The sequence below is a fragment of the Herpailurus yagouaroundi genome, unplaced genomic scaffold (assembly GCF_014898765.1).
Source record: "Herpailurus yagouaroundi ecotype Mexico unplaced genomic scaffold, PumYag 139, whole genome shotgun sequence".
Lineage (NCBI taxonomy): Eukaryota > Metazoa > Chordata > Mammalia > Carnivora > Felidae > Herpailurus > Herpailurus yagouaroundi.
This window is the reverse complement of record NW_024412394.1, coordinates 82236672-82256473: the sequence shown is the minus strand read 5'-3', so window position 1 is coordinate 82256473 and position 19802 is coordinate 82236672. Positions and strand designations below refer to the sequence as shown.

Genomic DNA, 19802 nt, shown 5'->3' with positions numbered 1-19802 from the left:
TATGAGGGAGTTAATATTCGTAATCCTTTTCAGATAAAGAATCTGAAGTTTAGAAGGGTTGAAGAACTTATTCAAGGTCAAATAGCCATATGAGTGAGAGCCAGAATAATCAGCTTTACCTGATGCCAAAGTCAAAAGCACTAATAATGGCCTCTAATGCGAGGGTAGATCACCACACAGAATTTTCACATCAACTGCCTAGTTCTTCTTGAATTCACCCACCGCTAAAAAGAACAAGAGTGTGAACACCAACTTTTTGGCCAATTGTCTTTTAGGATGTAAATCTTGAACTGTATGCAGGCTAGTTATTATTAATCCTTAATGAATGCACTGCAGTGACTATGCCAATGCATTCAATAAATATTTACTGCACTGAATGAGATTTTTAAAGAGCTAACTAGAGAGCATATTCCCTTGATCCACTAAACTAAATGAATTACCTCTTTAGTCTTAAGATCTGAAATAATGTCATAACTTTGAATATGCCAGAAATATTTAACAGCCGACCATTCTTCTGTTGTTTGGAAATGCAGTCCTCTGACTATCCAATTATTTTTCCACTAAAAACCAGTAAAAGCAAGGAATCAGAATCAGAAAATGGAATTTTCACCTTTTTAAAATAACATTTCTTAATTGATTTTGTTATAAAAGTCCTTTTTTTTCTAGAGACTAAAATTGTAGGTCCTTTTTAGAGCTAAAAATTATGATTCTATAAAAATTTTACCAGAGGTTTTTAATGTATTACATGAACTCCTCCGTTAATACTCATAATAATATAAGAATTCAGTTTTGAACAGTTTTCCACATGCACAAAGACAGATTAGAGGGGAAAAATAGGCAGAAGGTCACATGTAAAGTTATGAGAGGCAATGAAAACAACACAGTTTACTCTGCCATTCTCACTTCTCATACACAGAAAAAACTTCCTCTTTCTCACCATCAATCATTATTTATTTAGTGTCCACTACAAGCATATGATTGTCTTTCACAAGAATGGGGAAAACTCTGATGCCAGCATCACCCACATAAGTGGTTTCTGGGGACACCCCCTTCCTATTGCTCCAGCACTGCAAAATCACCCTAGATGATCCCTAAAATGAATCTAAACGTGGCAGGCACGAAAGAGCATTTAAAAAACAAAAACAAAACAGGTGACATGGGAAAAAAAGTTTGTCCTCAATTACTTCTGGAACTCACTTTAATATTATCAGACCTATGCTAAAATCCTAGGATCTTTGGCCTTTTGAGTCCCCCCTTGCCCCCCCACCCCCTGACCTCTTCTGGCCTTATCCCAAAAGGAATAAGCTCCACACTCTTCTGGAGTCTCTGTACTGGTACAGAACTGAAGTTCGTTCCCCAAGGCCTTGTAGAAAAGAGGTGCCAATGTGGGGCGCCTGGGTGGCTCAGTCGGTTAAGCGTCCGACTCTTGGTCCCCGCTCAGGTCATGATCTCATGGTTTGTGAGTCCCGAATCAGGCTCCACACTGACAGCAAGGAGACTGCTTAGGATCCTCTTGCTCCCTCTCTCTCTCTGCCCCTCCCCACCCCCCGTCTCTCTCTCAAAATAAACAAACATTAAAAAAGGAAAGAAAGAAAATAGGTGCCAATGTGAATCGTGGCTCCAGCTCCCTGTACTCACAGCAAATGCTGTCACTACTGCATGGCTAGTGGCCTTATGCCATGCCCCGAGTCCTTCCATTTCAGAACAGAAATAAAAGTGAGCAGTGGTTACTACTAATTTACTACCACTACCACTGATTTCTTATTGTTGCTTTTAGATCATTTATTGGGAGGGTCTATTTGATAGATCTGAATTAGAATTAATTGATGCAAACAAAACCAATAAAATTTAATGGATAAAAGGGGTCATAAATGGAATGCCTTTACAAAGAACATACAATTTATGGGCTTCAAACACTAGTTTTCAACAATTCAATCTGGGTGTCTTTTGAGACTACCAAGAGACATAAAAGTTCCCTTTGCCAGGTAAACCATTTCACTAAGGAAAAGGCAATGTGCTTCTCTGTTCTCTTATGGAGAGTATCTGCAGTTGCATGCATTTTCAAAATACACTGGCATACGCCCACACTTGTAAAAATGTAAACTAAAAAATAATTGAATTATCATTCTTTTTAATGTACTTTCAGTATATTTATTTACAATGGAGAGTACAAGAGGCAAAAGACAATTTACACTTATTCCAAAATAGTGCCTTGTCACACATACGTATTCAATCTCTTCAATTCAGTAAGCATTTGCTAAAAACTTGTTTTATTTCTACCACCATACTATTTATCTAAAACCTATGAATCTAAAAAGGACTCAATGGGCTCTAAGAAAACTTTGATTTTAGACAAGGAGATAAAATTAATATAAATTTTTAAAAAATTAGAAAAAAATGAGTATTATAAAAATTAATGTCTAATAAAACGTGTTATGTACTGAGAGGTGTTAATGGAAGGAAAAGGACGAGGTCACATGGGCCAGTGTTGTTAGGGAAGATGCTTGAAGCAGGACAACACTGAAAACAACCATTCATAGTTATACTTCAACAGCGGTGCACGGTCAACAATCATGTAAACCAGAAACAGTTTTACCCTTAATGAAAATGTTCTCTATCAGAGCATGTTCAAGAGGACTGCAATTCTACCAGATTCTCCTCCAATGTCTAATGTAAAGACGGAGAGGGTCATGTGGTGCTTTGGTCAGTACAGTCTAAAATGTGCTAAATACACAAATATGGGTTCAGGAAGAAGGCATAATGGAAAGTGTCTAACAGGAAATCTGCCCAACACAAATTTAAATCAGCATTGTGAAATACTATGACCTCTTCTTGGAAAAAAAATGTACGGTATATTCAACTACAATTTTCCAAGAGACTGGATTAAGAAACCAAGTCTGTGGTTTAAATACATTTTCTTTTAAAGGTTTAGTAAGTTGCTTCATAAAAAAGTTCTTGTAGGATTCAAAAGAAACTGGCCCTTTGCTACACTGGATTGTTCTCAATTCCGCATTTCCTCCCTGTTCCAGAAATCTACACCCACACCCTTTGCTACGCCACCTTGTGGCGCTTTGCACTACTGCGCGAAGCCTGCATCCACCCCCCTTGGCCATGTGGCTTGTTTGACCAACAGGTGGAGAATTAACAGTGTACCTAATTCAACTTGAGGCACTAGGACGCCTGGCAAATTTCTGCTCTCCACTAGTAGAGCATGCTCCAGGTAGCAATTTTTGCTTCTTCAGCCCTGTCCAGGATAAAAACATGTAGAATTGACCTGAACTCCTACCTTAACTTTGGAATCCAGCCCACCCTTGTCAAACTGAACCAAGAGCAGCCAAACCGCAGTCAATCTACAGATTTAGGAATATGAAATAAATAATTGTGGTTCTAAGCCACTAAGATTTGGAGGCTGTTATGCAGCTGTATCACACACACAAAAAAAAACAAAAACAAAAAACCAATACATCCTTAGAAATATCCTGATCCACAAATTACTTTGTGGATTTTTACCAGGAAGATCAAAGCCACATATTACATACTACTGTCTATAAGAATAACTCCACCAAGGCCTGGAATACCAAAGCCCAGAGACAGAAGCAGCCAATTAATACAAATAGCCAAGAAATCTTCCTTTCCGTCCAGTTGTCATTCATCCCTTAACCAATGTGCATGGCTATGGAAGTTTAACTGTAAGAAGGCATCACGTGACACCAAGGGTAACTCATGCACATCTTGGTATATTTACCCACAGACTTTGATGTTACTTTTTGTTATGAGGTGAACTGTGTTACCCCCTTGCCCCCGTGCCAAAGGTTTACGTTGTATCCACAATACCACATAATGTGACTTTATTTGGAAAAAGGGTACTTGCAGATGCAATTTTTTGATGCATTAAGATGAGGTCATACTGGAGTATGTTGGTCATACTGGAGTATGGTGGGCCTCTAATCCAGTATGACTGGTGTCCTTAGAAGAGGAGGGCCACAGGGGCGCCTGGGTGGCGCAGTCGGTTAAGCGTCCGACTTCAGCCAGGTCACGATCTCGCGGTCCGTGAGTTCGAGCCCCGCATCGGGCTCTGGGCTGATGGCTCAGAGCCTGGAGCCTGTTTCTGATTCTGTGTCTCCCTCTCTCTCTGCCCCTCCCCCGTTCATGCTCTGTCTCTCTCTGTCCCAAAAAAATAAATAAACGTTAAAAAAAAAAAATTAAAAAAAAAAAAAAAGAAGAGGAGGGCCACATGAAGACAGAGTCACACAGGAACACCACGTGATAACAGAGCAGATTACGGTGATGTAGCTGCAAGCCAAGGATTCCAAGGACAGCCAGCAAATCACCAGAAGCCGGAAGAGGCAACGGAGGATTTCTCTCAAGTTTCAGAGAGATCATGGCTCTGCCAACACCTCAATTTTAGAATTTTAACCTCCAGAACTGTAACACAATGAATTTCTGTTGTTTTAAGCTACCCAGTTTGTGCTACCTTGTCAGAGCAGCCTTAGGAAACTAATTCGCTTGTTTTAAATTGTATACACCATCACTGTTGCACAGGAACACCGCATCAAAAATGTTACTGCTTTCCCACCATGGCTGTTCCGCCACTTTCTCTTGGAATTTACAGAAATGTCAGCCAGTAATTGAGAGCACTGGTATGACTTTTTGAGTATTAGAGCAGAAAGCTTCCACAGTTAATTAACATCTGTACCTAGGAGATAATGTAAGCATAGCTATTTGAATAGGTAGACAGAGAACTGACCTGATTACCAAGAAAAATATTCTGAACATAAACAGGGTTTTGAAATATTCTGAGAACACAGCATCACCGTGTATTATGCTGCTATTATCATACTTTAGCAATTTTAGTCTAACATAAAATATAGTCTCATGCTGTTAGGTTTCCCATGCACACCTATGCTATCTTGTACCATATTCTAATTAATCACTGATCATGCCCCATTCTTCTACTCAGGCTGTAAGCTCTCTAAAGGCAGGGAACATGTCTTATGTTTTATGTGCATAAGCACATGCACATGCACATTACAACTCCTAGCTTAGGCTAGCATAGGATCTATGTTTATCAAGTTCATTTTTAATTTGTTATGGCTAAATACCTAATAGAAACTGACTTCGGGGTATAGAACAATAAGGTCTTGCCTTTTATTCAGATCAGTGGTCGCCATTTTATTTTTTAAAGTTTACTTATTTATTTTGAGAGAGAGAGAGAACAAGTGGGAGAGAGGGGCAGAGAGAGAGGGCAAGAGAGAGAATCCCCAGCAGGCTCTGCAACGTCAGCGCAGAGCTTGATGTGGGGCTCCATCCCACAAACCATGAGATCAAGACGTGAGCCGAAATCATGTCAGACACTTAACCAACTCAGGCACCCAGGAGACCTGGTGGCCTCCATTTTAAAAGTTATATTCCACGTCAATAAAAGTACCTGAACATAAAATCCTAATATATATATATATATATATATACACACTACTTATTTATTTATTTAATTTTTTTTAACGTTTATTTATTTCTGAGACAGAAAGAGACAGAGCATGAATGGGGGAGGGTCAGAGAGAGAGGGAGACACAGAATCTGAAACAGGCTCCAGGCTCTGAGCTGTCAGCACAGAGCCCGACGTGGGGCTCGAAACCACGAACCACAAGATCATGACCTGAGCCGAAGTCGGACGCTCAACCGATTGAGCCACCCAGGTGCCCCTATATATATTTTCTTCTAAAAAACATGTCTTCTGCACTAATATATGCATTGTAAAACATGTAACAAAAATAGAAGTCATGAAAAGATGATATAGACATTCTAACAATTTCTTCCCTTATCCTCATGGGGCACATGAACCCCAGCTGGGAAACCACTGGTCCAGCGTACAAGGGTAGACATATGAAAACATTTCCTAGGATTTTGTCCTTTCCAGGAAATGCAAGATCTATAAGAATCTAACATATTTATGAACTTTAAACACATTCTCTGGAAGATTCATTAAATTGTCTTGATGAAACAAGCAATATTTTAGAGACGATGACAGAGGTGTCCTTGCAATTAGGATTAGTTTGTATGTTACTGGACCCCAATCGTAAACCCATTGCTAATCATGGTGCTCTCTGCAACTGAGCTCTTTGGTTTTTAGGCTTTAGGAATGAAAACATATTATCAAATTTTCAGGTAAATATCTAGAAGACTGAGAGAACCAAATGACGTAACATTCTGATTTTGAAAATAAAGGAAGGAGAAGGTTGGACAGAGGAAAGATGGAACACAAAACTCATAAATCATCTCTTAAGAATACTGTCACTGGGGCGCCTGGGTGGCGCAGTCGGTTAAGCGTCCGACTTCAGCCAGGTCACGATCTCGCGGTCCGGGAGTTCGAGCCCCGCGTCGGGCTCTGGGCTGATGGCTCAGAGCCTGGAGCCTGTTTCCGATTCTGTGTCTCCCTCTCTCTCTGCCCCTCCCCCGTTCATGCTCTGTCTCTCTGTGTCCCAAAAATAAATAAACGTTGGAAAAAAAAAATTAAAAAAAAAAAAAAAAGAATACTGTCACAACAACATCCAGTATTCCTGTGTTCCATGTGCTAGAAAACTGAAGGGCATAGAGTAATATAAAACACAACCCTATCAGCTTACTGTAAGAACAACTAAGCCATAAAACAAGCCAATATTTAATTTGTGGTACAAATAGTTAAGTGCCAAAATAACCATAATCAGGGTAGAGAAGATGTCCTGGAAAGTGTTTATGGAATTAAGTATCAACCTGGTGCAGAATATTGGCTTTAAAGGAAGAAATGTGCAGGAAATCTCCAATAAAGGGGGCAGTCAACAGCCCCAGAGGCAGGAATTACCCCTGTGTGTGAGAGGGGTCCTGGAGTGCTGAGTTCATTCAGATGGGGAGCAGGAGATAAGGAGGAGTGCCCGAAATGTAGAGAAGATACAGAGCCATTATCACGGCAGCTGCATTCTCTGGCTTAAACTTCCATGAGAAAGCTACCACCACTAAAATGTCATCAATCATTTCATTTGGTCTACTTATTCTTGAAGAACTAGCCTTGGGGCTGATCTATACACAAAACAAGCAAGCTAAGTGCAAGAAAATATCAAGCAGATGGCATGTGGGTGAAAATGTTGGGGAAGTGAAATATTAGCAGATTTGAAAGGAGGAAGAGAAAGTAAAATATGTCAAAATGAATATACATTTGATAAAGAAACATCGAGAATATAAGAATCCAATGATACATTAATTTTATAATTTCTTTTTTTTAAAATTTTTTAACATTTATTTATTTATTTATTTATTTATTTATTTATTTAACATTTATTTATTTTTTGGGACAGAGAGAGACAGAGCATGAATGGGGGAGGGGGCAGAGAGAGAGGGAGACACAGAATCGGAAACAGGCTCCAGGCTCTGAGCCATCAGCCCAGAGCCTGACGCGGGGCTCGAACTCACTGACCGCGAGATCGTGACCTGGCTGAAGTCGGACGCTCAACCGACTGCGCCACCCAGGCGCCCCAACATTTATTTATTTTTGAGACAGAGAGAGACAGAGCATGAACAGGGGAGGGGCAGAGAGAGAGGGAGACACAGAATCTGAAACAGGCTCCAGGCTCTGAGCTGTCAGCACAGAGCCCGACGCGGGGCTCAAACTCACAGACTGTGAGATCATGACCTGAGCCGAAGTCGGATGCCCAACCGACCAAGCCACCAGGTGCCCCAATTTTATAATTTCTAACAAGTATCATTGTAATACATATGGATAATAAAAATGTGAAAAACAGAAATTACCTATGATCCCATCAAGGGGGGAAAAACTTTACTATTTTGTCACTTTCCTGTCTTTTCTTCTATGCAGGTATGTTTTAAAATCAGGGGCGCCTGGGTGGCGCAGTCGGTTGAGCGTCCGACTTCAGCCTGGTCACGATCTCGCGGTCCGTGAGTTCGAGCCCCGCGTCAGGCTCTGGGCTGATGGCTCAGAGCCTGGAGCCTGTTTCCGATTCTGTGTCTCCCTCTCTCTCTGCCCCTCCCCCGTTCATGCTCTGTCTCTCTCTGTCCCCAAAATAAATAAACGTTGAAAAAAAAATTTTTTTTAAATCAAATTAGGGTCTTGGGTATACCATCACTTAAACATGACTCCACTGTTGGATTTGTCTCAAATTTTCAAATCATCACCCTTGATAACAACTAACACTTAGAGTTGCTTACTCTGTGACTGTACTTTACATATATTAACTTATCTAATTCTCAATACAGTATGGGAGGTAGATACTATTATCTTCATTTTATAGATGATAAAATCAAGGAGAAATTAACTTGCCTAAGTTCACAGGGCCAGTAAGGGGTGGAATAGGATTCCAGGTGGGGCACCTGGCTCCAGAACCCCTCCTCTTAACCCCTCGACCATTTCACATGCCGCCCAAAGACAGTACAGTAATCACTGAAATTAAGCCTCATTCCTGAATTCCTTAGGATGCACTCTTAGGATAGAACCACTGGTGCCAAAAAATTCTATTAGCTAAACTATTGTCAATCTAAATATACCAACATAGGGGCACCTGGGTGGCTCAGTCGGTTAAGCGTCTGACTTCAGCTCAGGTCACGGTCTCACAGTTCATGAGCTCGAGCCCCGCATCAGGCTCTCTGCTGTCAGCACAGAGGCTGCTTCAGATCCTCTGTCCCCCTCTCTCTCTGCTCCTCCCCCACCCACCCACACACACTCTCCCAAAAAATAAAATAAAAATAAACATTAAAAAATAAAGTATACCAACCTACCTTCTCACCACCTATGAAAAAAGGAATATGACCCAACCTCAATCTTCCCAGCACTGTCATGGACTCTTAAAATCTAATTATAATCTGCATTTCTTTGATACAATGAAGTTGAATACTTTTTCATGTCTTGGCTATCTGTAGCTACTGATTTGTGAATTTCCTATTCCTGCTATACACTGAATGATTGTGTCTCCACCACTCCCGAATTCATATGTTGGAAAGCTAATGCCCAAGGTGATAACATCAGGTGGGGCCTTTGGGAAGTGGCTAGGTCATGAGGTCAGACTAGACCCCTCATCAATGGGATTAGTGCTCTCATAAAAGAGGTCCCAGAGAGATCCCTCGCACCTTCTCCCATGTGAGAACACGATGGGAAGTCAGCAGTCTGCAACCTGGAAGAGGAGCTTCACCACAGCTCGACCAAGCTGGCGCCCTGATCTGGGACTTTCAGTCTCTAGAACTGGGAGCAATAAATGTTGCTGTTTACAAGTCGCCCAGTGTATGGTATTTTGTTACAGCAGTCTGAACGGACTAAAACAATTTCTTATAGAATGCTTTTAAAAGAGTTAAGACATATGGGGCGCCTGGGTGGCTCAGTTGGTTAAGCATCTGACTTCAGCTCAGGTCACGATCTCACGGTTTGTAGGTTCAAGCCCCATATCTGGCTCTGTGCTAACAGCTCAGAACCTGGAGTCTGCTTCAGATTCTGTGTGTGTCTCTCTCTCTCTCTCTCTGCCCCTCCCCCGCTTGTGTTCAGTCTCTGTCTCTCAAAATGAATAAGCGATAAAAAAATTTTTTTAAATAAGTTAAGGCATATTAAACAATTTTGGAAAGTGCCATGATTTGAGAGATCAGAGGGCTACTAATGAACTGTTTCAGTGGAACCCAGTAGACAGGCAGTGTATTAAGGGAATCACCGAGACCTAGGGAGGAGGGTTCAGATGTAAACACCGGGACCATAAGGAATGAGCAGGCCCTCCCAACAGCCTAAAATTGTGCTTTATATCATACAGCAGGGGCTATTTTTATCTGATGGCTAGAATATTCATGACTACTCCTCAGGACACCCTCAATTCCTAGCACCAACCGGTCTGGGGAAACAAATCAGTAAATCTGATGTTTGCTGAGGTGAGAATTGCAGAAAGAAAATGAAAGATCTGGAAGGATCTCATAACTACAAAGTCATCTCACGATTTTTTCCTCTTCTACAAGCCATACCTGATTAGTGATCAGAATCATCCACCAGCCAGGATTCCACATGAACAGTGCTGAACAAACACTATTATATTCTTACTCTCTAAATCCTCTGTTAATCAGTCAACAGCAAATTACCTCGTGCCAGGCACTTTGCAATAAAACTGAGCACACAGGACACCCTCTGATTACTTGGCTTGGAACTAAAAATACCTCCTTCACATGCTTAGGAGTCACTTCTTAGGATGGACCACTCTCTCCAGATGATTCGTGTCATCTGACAGGGTCGATGTTTAATGGCACCCTATCTGGAGGTTTTTGCCACTCTGTGTACCAATCACAGAGGCAAACCCAAGGGCGGAGGCACAAAAGACACACTCCCAGATGTGGGCCATAATAAACAAAAGTTATCTTAAAAGGTTGTTAACACAATGTTTGAGAGAGAATTAGTAAAGTAAGTCGGGGATGCTAGAGAAAATGATAGACATGTATTCTACTGGGGGTAGGGGAGAGTAGAAGAGGGATGAATGGTTAAATGAAAGCTTCAGCCTGGGCTTTTTTCTTTTTTAACTGATCATAACATGCTATCCAAAGTCATAGTTCATTTCTACTAGAAAAGCAATTTTGCTATTTATGAGAAATGCCTATTCCCAGTATGGAAACCAATTTGGGACGCTAAATTACGTGGGGAAGTCTTCATGAGTTTATGGAATCTCAACTAAGAATGCCCCCTGGAGATGACACCAGAAGTGAGTGTGTCTTGTTAAGCAAAATGGAGCAGAGTGTTCCAGAGGGAACAGCATGGAGAAGAAAAATCATATGCTATGCATATGCAGGAAGTGACAAGCAGTTTTATATGGTAGTAGAGATTCTTAATTTGGGATCCAAAAGAAGGATGTGCAGGCAAAATGGTGTGTGGTGTGTGATGAGATCATGAACTTTCATCGGATTGTCATAAAGGTCTATAATTTGGGGTGAAGGGGGGAAGGGAGGGAGTCAAGAACTGCAGGCCAAATGCATGTCAGGGAGGTACAAGGGGTAAAAGATGAATTCCTCCAGAGCCCAAGAGCCCAGTAAGATCTCTGGTGGACTCCTTCCTGTGTAGGATGGGAATCCTTTAGAAAGTATGAAGAGAGACGTTTAATTTTTTTAAATATTTATTTATTTTTGAGAGAGAGAGAGAACACAAGCAGGGGAGGGGCAGAGAGAGAGGGAGACAGAATCTGAAGCAGACTCCAAGCTCTGAGCTGTCAGCACAGAACCTGACATGGGGCCCCAACCCACAAACCGCAAGATCATGACATGGCCTTAAGTTGGATGCTTGGACAACTGAACCACCCTGGTGCTCCTGAAGAGGGAAGTGTAGAAGGAAGACTGGCTGAAATGTGGAGAGTTGAAATGTAGCAGAAAGTAAAATGCAGGCAACTGTCCAAAGCATCTGAGGAGCCAAACAAGGGCAGTGGGAATGGAGAGAAGGGAATTCGAGAAATGGTTAGTAGATAAAACAAGCAGACTGAACATTCATATTTGCTTGCAAATGCATAAAATGTCACTGGAGGATCCCAATGAACCGGTAGCATTGGTTGCCAGTAAACAGGGGAAGCAGGTAACCAGGGAAAGAGGATGAGAGAGTCCTTTTATTATATACCATCTGTACCTTTTGAATCAAAAAAGGGTGGCGCCTGGGTGGCTCAATTGGTTAAGCAGCCGACTTCAGCTCAGGTCATGAGTTTGAGCCCCACGTTGGGCTCTGTGCCCAACCTGCTTCAGATTCTGTGTCTCCCTCTCTCTCTCTGCCCCTCTTCTGCTTGTGCTCTGTGTCTCTCTCAAAAATAAACATTTAAAAAAATTTTTAAAAGGTATTATCTACTATTAAAATAAAATTTTAAAAAGACATATAGGTTATTGAAATGAAATGCTTCTATGTAAAAATCTGCCCACATCTCTCTCCAAACCACTCTAATGGTGAAAGTTGTACTTTTTTGTTTGTTTTTGAGAGAGGCAGGGGGAGAGGGGCAGACGGAAAGAGAGAAAGAATCTTGAGCAGGCTCCACGCTCAGCACAAAGCCTGCGCAGGACTTGATCCCACAATCCTGGTATCAATCATGATCTGAGCCAAAATCAGGAGTCAGACACTCAACCGTCTGGGACACCCAAGCGCACCTCAAAGTGCACTTTTCAACTCAGATTATTTTTGCCCCAAAGGCTCCTGGACTGCACCTTAAGAAGGACCAATCTATCTGTTGACCTGGGTGACAAACATATCAAACTGAACTTGGCATCATATAAATGTAAATAACTACCTCGTTAAATTCAACCAACTTAACAGGTAGTTATTGAAATATCAGAATCAAGAAGGTTTGGTCAATTAACTCAGCTTGATCTTTTAAATTTTTGGTAAATAAAAGAGGCTCTAGAAGAATCTATTAATCTGATTTATTAAAACAAAGATGAATCAAATAAATTACTGATGTGAAAGAGGTCAGATTTGAGGTCCACTATGATGAGTGTTAAGCTAGTTTAGGGTAGCTCTTCGGCTAAAATAACTTTCTAAAAATTAGGAGGAATAAATCTCCTGTTCAGCCTAACAAAACACATGAGGCAGACACTCCAGAAATGACTGACTTAAATTGAATGGTTTTACCAATTGTAAATAAGTGGTAAGTGGACATGAATTTAATAGTTACAAAATAGGTGGAATTTAGTTTTGCAAAACTATGGAACATTGTCTTCCATTTGGCTATATAAACTCAAATATATATAAGTGGAATTTTGGGGCGCCTGGGTGGCTCAGTCGGTTAAGCGACTGACTTTGGCTCAGGTCATGATCTCACAGTTTGTGGGTCTGAGCCCCACGTCAGGCTCTGTGCTGACAGCTCAGAGCCTGGAGCCTGCTTTGGATTCTGTGTCTTCCTCTCTCTCTGCCCCTCCCCTGCTCATGCTTTGTCTCTCAAAAATAAATAAACATAAATAAATAAATAAATAAATAAATAAATAAATAAATAAGAGGAATTTAGTTTTGCTAACCTAAGGCACACTGTTTTCCATTTGGCTGTATAAGCTCAAATATACTAAACTTTCAATTCTTGTTCAAATGATATTTAATGGAATTAAGTTGTTAATCAAAAACATATGTGTCCAGAGATCAATTCTGCAAATGTTTTCATTTGGTTTTGTGTGTTATGTTTTGCCTTGTTTCACAAAGGATGTGAGTCAGCTTTAAATAATAAATTCAATAAAGTGGGAAAATATAATTATATAAAAATCAGAATCAAGAGAAACAAGGTAGAACAGAAGCCCAATACCAAGGAAAAGTCAGAACATCAATATTAGGTCATAAGTTTTTACAAGGTTATTAAAATTGAGTTGCAAATTTGATTCTGCATTTGTATGTTGCCAAATCAAAAAGGGAAATATAATCAATTATGTCATCCTAGTTTTGCATGATGAAAAAAAGACATAATAATGGTGCAGGGGAAGTAAAGTTTTTCTTTGGCATTCATCACTAAATGGAACTTGCCTGGGTCTTCACACAAGAGCTGCAAAAGGAACCATGATCTTGGTAACCGCAACTCCTAAGTAACAGAACAGCAGGTTTCTTGTGACTGCTGTTATTAGCAGAATCCTTCAGCGTGAGCACAACCAAGGGGGTGGGGGTGCAAAGGAAGCAATACAAGGTAACCAAACCGCATCATTTCTGAAAATCTGGCTCGACTGCTGGTCTAACACCTAGAATTGGAATGGAATATGTGGACTTAATGGCCTTTATTCTGCCAACCTTCTGTATGCGTCATTTCTCCCAGTTGAGATTCAGATCAAATTTTTGTGCAGACAACTGATATTCTCTGGTATGTACAAAGGCATTCTATGCCATTGTTCAGAGGACATTAATAGACAACAATTATTCTTCAACCACCAGTTCCCCATATTTGAAATTCAAGGTCATACAAATTTTCTTTTCCATACTTTTTCTGCAACCATAACAATTTTGGTTCCAACATATATAAATTGGGTAGATACCACTGGATGTAAAGAACAACTACAAAAATTATGGGCTGGGATACAAAAGAACTGTGATTAAAAAAAAAGGGGGACAGTCAATAACATTTTGAAAGGAAGGGATAGAAATTTGGCAATAAAATCTTGGGAAAGATACAGAAAGATAGGAGAGAGTATACTGAGTCTTAGAATTGCGTTCCAGTAGTGCATATGGGGGCAGGGTGTTGGGGGTTCACCAGATAGGGCCCTGTGAGTCATCCAATCAGAGACATTGCGCATTTGGATGCAGGACACACAGAAAAACGCCTCTCCCATTCTGAGATTAAAAACTAGCTCTTACTTGATGGTTTCAAGGCCAAGAGTGTCAGCACAGCCCAAGCACTCAATTTCTATTTGTCAAATGAACAAATAAGTGTTTATTATCTGCAACAAAGTAAAAAGAATTTAGGTAACCATAGGTGAGGGCTCTTTTGAGAAATTAAAGTGAACAAGTAAAAGCCATGTAAATTACCTGCTCAATATTCTTGATTACAAAGATATGAAATAGAATTATCTTTATTTGGGGGAGGATTTTTGCTTCCTTTTAATAAATCATAATATTTTTCATATGTTCCCTCTCACAATTGGTTCCCCCAATCTTACCATCTTTTACATAGAAATCTGATTTCCTCCCCATCTAGGAAGAGCCCAACTAGGCTGCAGAGCAATAGTAATAAACTGTGGCTTACCATAGTTTTATGAAAGTAAGCTTTTTGGGTAGTATGTAGTGAGGATAGTGATGAGGTATTAAAATGACAAAAAAAAAAAAAAAAAAAAAAGGGCTCCTGGCTGGCTCTTGGCCCATGCGACTCTTGATCTCAGGGTTGTGAGTTCCAGCCCCAAGCTGGGTATAGAGATTACTTAAAAATAAAATCTTAAAAACATTTTTTTTAAATGACAAAAAAAGTAAAGAAAAAAAAAGAAAAGAAATGACTGGACTACTCCCAGATAATTGTGTTAAATAAAGTTACTGAAAAGAGGTTAATACTGACTGACTCATAAAACTTATATAACAGGAAAATAAAAACAAAGTCAAAACAGGAAATTTCATAGTGAAAAAACATAGCCAATGAAATATGATACAGTTATCCTTGATTTTTCCAAGATAACACAAAATTTAAAAGCATCAAGACATGGGATCTTCAAAATCCCTGATTTCCAAAATTTGACAAATTTGGAAATCAATATGCTTATATACTGAGGAAAACCTATACAGTTGAAAATGGGTATACCATATATTTTGAAACACTTAGGAGTCACAGACACTTCTAAATGCTTTATTTTTACCTTTACCTGTAATAAAATATAATTAGATCATCCACAACAACTCACATCAACCAGAGTTAATATGTCATTTACTAACCACATCACTGTTACCTCTGGAGTAACATAATTTTCTTTTAAACATGAAATGTATTTTTGAAATTGTATTTGAGAGTTTATTAGAAATATGTCTGATTATCAACGACATTAAAAAATCTGCAAGCTTAGAATGAAATGCACTTACATTAGGAGTGGAAGAGAATTACCTCATTTAATGACACAATTAAAGAAGGATAGCATGTGGTCCTGAGAATGCCAAAATTCATACTTAAAACTGTTAAGAGAATTTAATTTAACTCTTTGTAAAAGAGGCAATTTTTAAAAGCCAGTTAAACTTCAAAAGCCACAGGACAAATACATGTAATCCTCAATTGTCCTTAGATGAAGCTTAAAACACAGTTCATTCAACAAATAACTCATGAGCGCCCATTATCCATCAGACGCATTGCATTACAGAATTGAACAAGATGAAGACTCTGTCCTCCTGGAGCTGACATCGGCTCATTTTCCAAAGCTCTAAACCTTACTTAACACGTTAATATAAAATTGGAGTTCACAACGATCTACTTTCCAAAACTCTAAAGCTTCTTGCTGAATATAAAATTATTTTTTTAAAGGACAGCCCGAGAAGCGAGAATCGTGCTCAAAGCCCTGATGTATGAACTTCACACTTGGGAGAAAAGAAAGAATTCATAAACCAAAACACAAACCCTAACACCTAGCTGGAAGCTATAGGCTGCGCCCAAGACTGCCTCTGCTGGCCGCCCGGGTGCATCCTTCCAGCAGATTCTCAACTCCCGACACCTGTATCAAACTTGCCACTCTTAAAACACATCGCTTTAGGAAAGCAGGAAGCTCCTCGAGTAAGCAGCAGAATACCTCAGCCTCATCTACGTCCGGAATAATCTGACTTCTGGAATAATAATCTAACCTTCCCTAACTGGCCCTAAAATGTTGACTGTAGGGGACTGAGCCATCAATTTTATATACCAGCCAGCCAGTTCTGAAATATACAAAAATCCACCGCTACTTCTACGTGCCGCTAAAATAACGCTTTGCGTGCTTACACGTTTGGCTAAAACAGGAAGAACGCATCTGCTCATCCAGCCGAAAAAATACGGTGACATATTTTCACCACCTGAGCTGCTGAAAATACAACGGTACCCCCCCAGCCCCCACCGCCCAAATAAGCCACGAGCCCACCGGTCCTCCCCACCCCCGCCCGCAGCCCACCGGACCGGGGGTGGGGAAGGGGGGGGTGGTAAACGGAGAAGGGTCAAGCTCTCCTTCGCCACCATTCGGCCTTCCGAGCTCCACAAGAGGTTGTCAGGTTAACGAGGTCTGCCTCCAGCGCCATTAGCACACCTCCGAGGGCTCTGCCGAGCCCGGGCAGGAGGCAAGTTTGGCGGGTCCTGGCCCCGGCTGCCCGCCTCTCCCCAGCGGCAGCATCAGCTGCGGGCGGCTGCGAGAGCGGGTCCCCGCCTTACCCACCTACCTACAGGGCGGGGGCGCCGGCTCCGCGGGTCCGGGAGAAGGGGATCGGGCGCACGCATTTCTGGGAGCGGTGGCCTCTGCTGCTCGGCGCGGGGGAGCGCATCCTCTAGGGTGGGTGGAAGGAGGGGTCGGGGGAGGATCGTGCGGCGAGGAGGAGCAGGGACGGGAGGGAGGAGCGGCGAGGCGCGTGCCCCAGGGGACCGGCGTCCGGAGCTGATGGACTCGGGCGCCGCCAGGACTCCTCAGGCCTCTTCCCGGGCGCGGCGCCTTGCCAACCCTGCAGCTGCGCCCGCGGTCAGGGCATCGGCCGCGACAGGCTCGCGGGCCCGGCCGGAGGCGGGGAACTGCGGGTGGCGCGACGCGGTGCAGACGCCCGCCTCTAGCTCCGCCCGGCCCGCGCCACGCTCTGCGCCCCTCCGCGGCGGCGGGGGCTAGAAAGCTCGGCGGCCGGGCTCCGCGGCTCGGGCTGCGGCATCCTCCCCACCACGGCGACCTCGGAGCTAGAAGGCTGGGCGCCCCGGCCACCCCCGGTTGCTGCAGCCTCCGCTGCCCCGGCACAGCCCCAGTCCCGGCCGCGCGGCTCCGCCCCGGGGAGCTGCGCGCGCGGCCTCCGCAGGCCTCGGCCCATTGTGACGCCTCCGAGAGCCAGGTCGCTGCTACCCTGGAGGCCGGACGCCGGATGGTGGAGCCTGGGAGGGTCTTCTTACCTCGCCCCGGGCCGCATCCCCTACAGCTGGCCTGCCGTGGCACCGCGCTTCAAGTGAGGCTTTGAGAGCAGAGCCGAAGTTATAAAGCGTCTCCCCGGGCCTTAAAACCTTGAGTTTCCTTCCAGCTTGGGGGCTACTGGCCACAATTAATTCATCCTTCTGTCCTTTCCGGCGTTACGTTTCGCAAAGGGGCCCACCATCTCCTCCCCCTCCCGTTCCCGTTCCTGGTACTGCATCCCGGATGCTGCCAAATTATAATCATTACAGCGGTCGGGACGTAGCAGTTGGGCCCTCCAGGCCGACACTTGGCAGAGACCCGAGAGAGCCTTGGTTGGGGGGAGGATTTGCATCAGCAGCGGGGCAGTGCCCGTGAGCTTCCCATCCCCACTTGGGAGCTGTTTCCTCTGTGGTCCCATGACCAGCACTGCAAGATGACTAGGAGGATTTGATCTTGAGGATTACCCTTGTACACACACAATACAACTCACGGCGGAGTCTGCAGCTGGCCTGATAACATTGGTGTGTCAGAGGCCATACACACAGGCCCACTAGATAGTGGCCTCCTCTGGGTTGTTGATGCTGTTGATGCTGTATCAGCCTCTCCTCAAAGGCCGAGCCAAGCATTTAACAGTGGTGGCTTTTGGATTTCAGTTGCAAGTAGGTCATGTTATACTATCTTGCGAGAAACGGAATAATCGCTCAATTCTGCACTGAACATGTATAAAATGGGGCCTCCTGTTTACATCTTTAGGCATTGTGTGATTTGCTAATTATGTTCAAGGGAAAATTCCACTTACACTACAAAGACTTGATTTTATTCAATCAAAAGAACATTGTTTGGGCTTTCCAGAGAAACTGAGCCACTCTCACACTTCTTTGATCGGTGCTTTTATGATTTGGAAATCTAAGATTAATTTTTTTTTTTTTTAAATGGGCAAAGATAAGACATGTTCCATAGCGGTACAAACCGATAAAATCCGGAAGATTTCTTGAGCATGTGGAGGAGGGTGGTAGCTGAACTGCTTAGGAGTCAGGAAACACTGACACATGACTTGGCCACTTAGAGGACTTTGATCTAGAGCCCCAGTTCATATCCAAAAGGTCATGGTATTTTGCCCCCAGATTTAGAATAACCCAGCTATGTTTATAGAAATGTTTATGTGTCTGTGATGTGTAAGCGACAGAGTGAAGTCACCTAATGAGAATTTAGCAGTTGCTCACGCTAACAGAAGTTATGAAGTTTGCTTAGAACACAGTGTGTAGAAGGACATTTGCAGAAATGTTCATTGAGCTGAAATTCTTGACTCTTTCCATCCTTTTGCCACCCAGAGTCTCCTTTTTTTTTCTTTATATACATTCCCATGTTTTCTCAAGAAACTAAGTAGTGATTTTTTTAAGCTTCTGTTTCTCTATCCGCGGGGGGGGGGTGGTGGGGCAGAGAGAAAAGAAGACAGAATCCCAAGCAGGCTTTGCTCTGTCAGCACACAGCCTGATGTGGGACTCAAACTCACGGACTGAGAGATCATGATCTGAGCCAAAACCAAGAGTCAGAGGCTTAACTGATTGAGCCACCCAGGCACCTGGTGATCTTTTTTTATTAGACAAAGATATAACTGAGTATATATTTTAAAAGTAATAAGCATCAATTATAAAATGTCAGCCTTTCAAAAGCACTGAGGGTAACTTAAGTATCTTTTTTCATATCTTTATGAACTTCTGTAGGACTGCATACTGTATCACATACTTATTATAACATCACAGTGGAAGTCCTGGTATAATAAAGATTTGTGCTCCTCAGCTTAGAGGGAGAGAAAATCCCCCCTTAAATATTCTTCACTAGCTCTTTTTCATTAACTTAGCATTTATTTATTGGCCTAAGCACTGTCTTTATAGAGAAACCAGAAGAAATAAAATCATTTCCTTATCCTCTAGATGTGTGCTGTCCAAAACTGGCCACATGTGACCACTTCAATTTATTTTTTTTTAAGTTTATTTATTTATGTTGAGAGAGTGAAAGGGAAAGCACAAGGGGGGGTGGAGGGGAGAGGCAGAGAAAGGGAGAGAGAATCCCAGGTAGGCTCTGAGAGTCCAAGTTGGGGCTTGCGATCTCACAAAATGTGAGATCATGACCTGAGCCAAAATCAAGAGTCTATTGCTTAATCCACTGAGCCACCCAGGTGCCCTGTGACCATTTAAATTTAAATTTAAATTCAAATTTAAATTTAAAATGTGTTTTTTCATTCAACTAGCCACATTTCAAGTGCTGAAAAGCCAAACACAGCT

The 19802-nt window shown here is 42.3% G+C and overlaps 1 protein-coding gene across 6 annotated transcripts in view; it reads right to left on the bottom strand.

Annotated features, from left to right (window-relative positions):
• NCOA7 (nuclear receptor coactivator 7) overlaps positions 1-19802 on the bottom strand; it is a 169995-nt gene that overhangs the window by 142959 nt on the left and 7234 nt on the right. For 2 of the 6 annotated variants that reach the window (XM_040474556.1, XM_040474557.1), the window contains exon 1: positions 16814-17184. The exons of 1 other annotated variant lie outside the window; for it this stretch is intronic. The gene's annotated coding sequence lies outside the window, so the exon portion shown is untranslated. Of the gene's footprint in view, positions 1-16813; positions 17191-17519; positions 17945-19802 lie in introns of those variants that run through there. 3 more of the 6 variants (XM_040474560.1, XM_040474562.1, XM_040474559.1) reach the window with 3 other exon arrangements.